This window comes from Durio zibethinus, chromosome 13 (assembly GCF_047325235.1).
Source record: "Durio zibethinus cultivar Kanyao isolate XHJ-2024 chromosome 13, ASM4732523v1, whole genome shotgun sequence".
Classification (NCBI taxonomy): Eukaryota; Viridiplantae; Streptophyta; class Magnoliopsida; order Malvales; family Malvaceae; genus Durio; species Durio zibethinus.
Genome location: NC_143174.1, coordinates 24,813,493 through 24,820,870, shown reverse-complemented (window position 1 = coordinate 24,820,870; position 7,378 = coordinate 24,813,493). Strand labels below are relative to the sequence as shown.

Below are 7,378 nucleotides of genomic sequence, written 5' to 3'. Positions count from 1 at the left end.
CAATAAACCTTTTATTATATGAAAGGGTCTTTTCTAAAAGCAACAAACAGTGCTAAAAAAATAAAGATTCAAAAAACAAAGACAGAAAAATAAGTACCAGATTCAAGCGGGGCAAAGAGAGAGAGGGAGAGGGAGAGAGAGAGAGAGTTAAGAAGGAAATAGAAGAGACAGAGAGACTGGGTCGATGCTTGCTGGTTCTAGGCCGCCTTTGATTCAGTGCTTTTTTTGCGCTTTCGATGAATCTTTTCTTTCTTTCAAACTCTCTTTTTGTCTCTCTGCTTCTGGTCTTTTGGTTTTATTTTGTTTTGAAAATAAAATTCATCACGGGATTTTTCCTTTTTTTTTTTTTCTTTTCAGGGTGGTGGGGGCTTTAATTTTCTCTAGAAAACTGAAGGGGATTGAGATTGAAAATGGCGTCGACTGCTCTTTAGTATTATTATATTTTCTCAAGTAAGGGAAGAAAGAAATGAGAGAGCACGTGAACGGTTTTATCACTTTCATGCAAAATTTCAGCCAAAACTCTAAACCAAAGGAGTTGTTGTTTTTTTTTTTGGGAAGGATTTTGATGATTTATAGAAATCAAAAAGAGAAGACAGTGACAAGGACACAAGTTCAATCTCTTTATCCAAATTCTTTCTTTCTTCAATTATATATTTTTGCCCATTATCCAAATCCTTTCCTTCCCCATCAAGAAAACAATTTTCTTTTTCATGTTATTGAGATCAAATTTAGCATTTTTTTTTTGGTTTAGTAAAAAATTATATTAAATGAATGCAAATATTACCATTATGAATTTAACATCAAAAAGAAATTCTAACTCATGGGGCTTGAAGATTTTCAAATCGAAAATTAATTATAAAATATGTATTTGATTCTTGATCATATATATATATATATATATTTAAAATTTTTTTTCTTTTTTATTATTTTTAAAATTTTTTTCAGCTCTCTTAAATTGGTAATAAACAGGTAAGACTTTGATATTTTTGTTATTTATCTTTCAAGTTTTTGAAAATTTTCTATAAAATATATAAAATTAAAAGGTAAAAATTAATATATTATATATAATTAATTCAAAACTGAAGAAGAACCATGCATCTTATTACCCAAAAGCATTACATATTTAGAGTATAATTTTTTCAAATTTTTATTTCTTTTATCTAAACATTTTTTTTCTTCCCAAACAGAGTTTAAATGCGATCATTTTTTTTTTTTTGATAAATGATATTTCATTAATCTAAATAAGCAAAAGGCCTGCTAGCAGTCGACAAATCGAAGAATAAACTTTAGCATTTCTTAATATTTTTAAAATACGATCTTTTTTATAAAAAAAAATTTTAAAAAATATACTTTTTAAACAAATAAAAAAATACTTTGGCCAGTGGCTATACCAAAGGAGATGTCGGGCGATCCAAGAACAATTCCAAGTTAGAATAAAGCCATTAATTATGGTGTAGGCAGTTGTTATAGTTTTTTTTTTTTTTTTTTTTTGTTGGTGGATGATTGATAGTTGAAGATTTTTTAAGTATTATTATTTTTTAAACACTTGCTAGTAAAATTTTTCTTAAACATTTTGATTAATTAATTTATTTACATTAATAATAAAAACAATTTATAGTATTCAGATAAATTTTAAATTTGGTAAGCTAAATTAATAAAATAATATATTCTTTAAGATATAATAAAAAATAAAAAAGTTAATTACAAAAATATGACATATATCAATTTTTTAATTTCGTTTGATAAATTAAAAAATTTTATTATTAATATATTAAAAATGAACTTTATTGACAAAATATATAAATAAATCATGAACAAAGAATCCAAACCTAAAAAGCTTGCCTTTGGTGTGGAAAAAGCGTTTAATTATCTGAAAAAATAATGAATAATTTATATGCAAAGCACTTCGAATATATAAGACAAGGTTGCTTGACTTTGTTAGTGAAAAGTTTTTCTGATAAATGTATCTAATTTTTTTTTTATAATTAATAATTGCTGCAGATTTTAGAAGACCATAGTTTTTTTTCTTTGCCAAAATCTAGATTGCTTAAGCAATTAAAATCTAAAGACCATATGAGACGTTTGAGATTTTTTTTTGTTTTTTTTTTTTCTTTTCCCCTCATTTCCTGTTTTGATTAGATGGCATGAATGGAACCGCCATCACCGAAAGTATCATTGTTTACAGTGAATCAGTAATAATTACTTTTGTCATTAAATCTCACAGGTTGAGTCAAATCATGAATGACCCATGTTAATCCTTATAACTATTTCTTCTAAGAATTTATAATTATTGATCTCAAATGTTTGTTAATCTTTTAAGCAAGTGGATATAATAATACATATTATTGAACCAAATGTTCAAATATATAAAAATATCTTATTATTTTTAATTAAAGTTATTACATAATTACCCAATATTCCTTGACATGAAATTTTTTAATAATTATAAATAAGAGATTGATGTAATCAATAAATTCATTCATCTCAATATAAATGATTTTGAGTTTGAATTTCTTCGATAATTTTGTATTGATGATAATTTCAAATATATGATATTTTTATAAAATATGATAAATTTTGCTTTGATGCTAGAGGCTCGATTTTATATCATTTATCAACGTTGAACTTTTCCCTTAGTTATTTCCTTTAATAATAGTTTGCCATCTATAGAAAGAGATTATTACACATAGAAGCCAATTATGGTGCCATAACATTCTTAAACCCTAAACCCTATCATTATGATGACTTTCATAGTATGCATATCATTACTTTTCATATTCATTCCCATAATCTCCTCAACGAAGCTCAATGATGAATCATGAATCTTTGAAATCAAAAGCTCTTCTATCCCTCCAAATTTCCATCTCAAGAAAATTTTGAAATATGAAAAATATCTTCAAAGTACCAATAAACTACAAACTTATGTACATAATCATCTTAATCTTCTTAGCATCCCTAGCAACATCTTGCAACAACCTACGACTTGACCAGTTAAAACCTATTTTTGTGGGAAATAAAGTCAGTGAAAGACATAAAACCGTACACGTTTATGTTTTGTGTTTTTGGTTGTAAGTTGTAACAACTAGACACTTTGTGATAGAGATTGGTAACGACGCTTATTTACTGGGTATTTGGGCAACCCTACAATCCACTTCCTACGACACCATTGGTCCCTGCGGCATGCATGCATGCATGCATGCTTCTTTTATAATATCCTAATTTCTACCCTTTCTTTGATCTATGAAAACTTTTAATAGGTTTTTTTTAGTATAAAAGAGCTGTTAAAACGGCTTACATAGGATAGAACCTTGATAGACAGCAACAAACAAAGGATCGATCATTCCTATGAAGCGGCTGCACCACCTTTTGCACGGCTAAAAGAGAGTCAGATTCGATAATCGGATGTTTAAAACCACAATCCCCAGCCAGCTTCGATCATTCAAGAATAGCTTATAGTTCGTTAAGTCCTCCAAGTTAAAGTATGATATGTTCATTCCCCCAAGTTAAAGTATGGTTTATGTTTATCAAATTCAAACTAAAGCTTAGAAACCAATGTTAAAGATTCAAATTCAATATCATTGAGAGGATGTAATCCCACATTTATTAATATCATAGTTTAAAAAAAATCACATTTGAATATTTGGTCCCTCTCTGCTCTCCCCCTGCTGCTTAGAAAAGACTAACTATTCCTTTGATTTTCTTTCTGATATAAAAATAGAGAACTTATCAGATGAAGACGATTCGTCTTTATTTGCATCGGGTACATAGATAACCAGAGGCGAATCCAAAAAGGCAGGCATGGACCATAGCATCCTAAAATTTCTTTACAGTATTGTAATATAATAACTCAATTCATCTAATCCAGTCGCGGTTCTTTTTTTTTATTAACTTCATTATTTGATTCTCTCTTTGTCTTATGTTTGAATTCGCCCTGCATAGATTGGGAGAACTGATAACCAGAACTTTTGAATTCACATGGGGAAGAGAGAAAATTATGTGTCAGTTTGTGGAGTAGAACAGCAGCAGCCAGGGCCACCAGCAAGGAAAGTTCAAAGAGGAGAGTCGCCCCATCAGCCCATCACCACACTTTCTGACAATATGGGGAAAATCTTTGGAGACATTGACAAGATCGATCTATCCGAGGACGGTGGTATCTGAGCTTCTTTTACACCTTTTTTATCTAGTATTTTGTCTTGTTATTGAGGGATCTTTGAGTTCCCAAATCTGATGTTAACATTCTTTGCGTTGTTCCACAGCAAATGTGGCCATTGGCCCTGCTTGCTTGGGGCTTCGTTGCTTCTCAGACTCATCAGGCTTTTTCTAAATTCCAGATGGGCCTAAAGGCACATGCACAAGGACGCAGCTGTTGAAATGTTTTTGTCAAACAGTTTGTCAGACTTAACCGCGATGTCAATTTGGTAGTTATTTGATAATTGTTACTCAAACTTACATTATTGCCACATGGCCATGGTTATGAATGACTTTTTTTTTTCATATATATAATTAAATACAAGGATAAAGTGAATTTTGCTGTTGATATTAAATTTTGTTACTGCAGTACTCTTAATTTCTTTTAAAAATTTATTATTATATTTTCAATTTCATATTAGACAAAAAGTAATGAAATTGAAATAATTTACCAAATATTTTATCAAATTAAATGACAACTTTTACCATTTTATATTCAATTTAATCGATTTTAGAATAAAGGATAATGGAATTATAATATTAATTTCACATGATATTTTGTTAATGAAAATGATAAATTTTCATCATTTTCATTATTTCATGTCCAAAAATCAACAAAAATTAAAATTACAATGTCAAGATTTAATGAAATTGAAAATATAAACCATGACAAAATTCAATATTGATTTACAATACAATGGCAAAAATTCACCACTATCTCTTAAATATATTAATCAGCTCCATCAAACACATTCATTGATATATCATGAATAGAAATTAGAATCAAAATCAAACAATTTTCAACAAATATGATGATATAAAAAATTAAGTATATAATCATAGTAATTAAATTCACTTTTACACTGATATAAATTAAAAATCAAATATATCTAATATAAAAATTAATGAATAAATTTAATTAAATTAACAAAAAAATATAAAATTAAATCAAATTCACATACATTAAAATTCAAACTTAAAGTTTAAACAGCCCCAAACCCTCTTCCTAGTACCATTAAGACATGGATTCATTAACTATTAATAATTCCCAGAATTTCAAATCAGATTAACTTAAAACTAATAAACTAGAAAACAACCAAAGAAAAATATATATATACAATTCCAATTTTTTTTAAACAATAAAAATCCCTACCACCATATCCTTACTAAGCCATCATTTTTCCATGCAAATTCAGAAAAGAAAAAAAGGACATAATAAACCCATTAAAGCACCAAACTCTTTTGTTTTTAAGTATAAGCAGTGATTTCCCTAGAAGTTGTAGCAGTAGGAGATGGTGGCAACCTAGCTGTAAAGTTTCTGAAAGGGAACTCATCGAGTTGGCTATTACGCACCCTTCATCAAAATTCAACGCGTAACTCGACGGATCATATCGAAAATCCGCCGAGTGTCGTCTCCCACGGCCATGGCCGTGATGACCATGACCATCATTGTGGCTGTGACGGTGACCAGGACCATGTCCATGTCCAATGCGGTTAATCAAATTACGACACTTGTCTTTTAACTCCGGGGACTTAAGCCATGTAGAAGAAGATGTCCCGCTTAGCCTTGGCTTGTTATGGTTGTTCTCCCTAGGGCTTGGACTAGGGGTCGGAACAGAAGTGGTTGAACCACTTAGCGCTACGCGTTGCTGGTGATGATGGTGGTGGATATGGTGGCGAAGCCATGGGAGACGAAGAGAAGATTTCAGCTTTTGTTTAAGAGATGATGGAGAAATTGGATAGCTTGGTTCGTTTTCGCCATTCATTGTTTCACTTTTTTCTTTTTTCTTTTTTTTTTCTCGTACAAATTGGAGAAACCGGAAGGAGTCGATTATAGAGTGAGAACGGCATGAAATTACAAGAAACGACTTTATATCATTTATCAATGTTGAGCTTTTCCCTTAGTTATTTCCTATAATAATAGTTTGCCATCTATACAAAGAGATTATTACACATTGAAGAAAAAATCAACCATGGCCATAACATCCTTAAACCCTAAACGCTATCATTATAATGACTTTCCTAGTATACATATCATTACTTTTCATATTAATTCCCATAGTAATCTCCTCAACGAAGCTCAATGATGAATCATGAATCTTCGAAATCAAAAGCTCTTCTATGCTTCCAAAATTTCCATCTCAGGAAATTTTGAAATATGAAAAATATCTTCAAAGTACCAACAAACCACAAATTAATGTCTAATTAGCATCCCTGGAAACATCTTGCAACAACCAACGACTTGATCAGTTGTTGTTTATAACATATTTTTGTGGGACATAAAGTGTTTCCTAGAGAATTGCTAAAATCAGTGAAAGACATGAAACCGCACACATTTATGTTCTGTATTTTCGGTTGTAAGTTGTAACAGCTAGACACTTTGTGATGGAGATTGGTGACCTATGCTCATTTACTGGGTATTTGGTCAACCATACAATCCACTTCCTACGTCACCATTGGTCCCTGCGGCATGCATGCTTCTTTTATTAATTACTATTTTAATTTCTACCCTTTCTTTTAGTAGTTTTTTTTTTTTTTAAGTGTAAATAGCTGTTAAAACCGCTTACATAGGATAGGACCCTGATGGACCAGAACAAAGGATCGATCATTCCTATGAAGTAGCTGCACCATCTTTTGCACGGCTAAAAGAGAGTCAGATTCGATAATCGGATGTTTAAAACCACAATCCCAAGCCACCTTCGATCGTTCAAGAATAGTTCATAGTTCATCTAGTCCTCCAAGTTAGAATATGATATATATGTTCATTCCCCCAAGTTAAAGTATGGTATATGTTTTATCAAATTCAAAGTAGAGATTAGAAACCAATGTTAAAAATTCAAATTCAATATCATTGAGAGGATGCAATCCTACATTTATTAATATCATAGGTAACCAAAAAAAAAAGTGAATGTTGCTTGGACTTATATTAATTCAAACTTGCCACATTTGAACATTTGGTCCATCTCTGCTCTCCCCCGCTGCTTAGAAAAGACTAACTATTCCTTTGATTTTCCTTCTGATATAAAAATAGAGAACTCATCAGACAAAGACGATTAGTTTATATTTGCATCGGGTACATAAATAATCAGAGACGAATCTAAAAGGGCAGGCATAGATCATAGTTTCTTAAAAAGTTTTTAGAGCATTGTAATATGATAACTCTATTCATCTAATCCAATCTCGGCCCTTC

The 7,378-nt window shown here is 30.5% G+C and overlaps 1 pseudogene; it reads right to left on the bottom strand.

Moving 5' to 3' along the window:
* Nucleotides 1-5,436: 5,436 nt before the first annotated feature.
* Nucleotides 5,437-6,295, bottom strand: LOC149515465 (uncharacterized; annotated as a pseudogene).
* Between the last annotated feature and the right edge of the window lie 1,083 nt (nucleotides 6,296-7,378).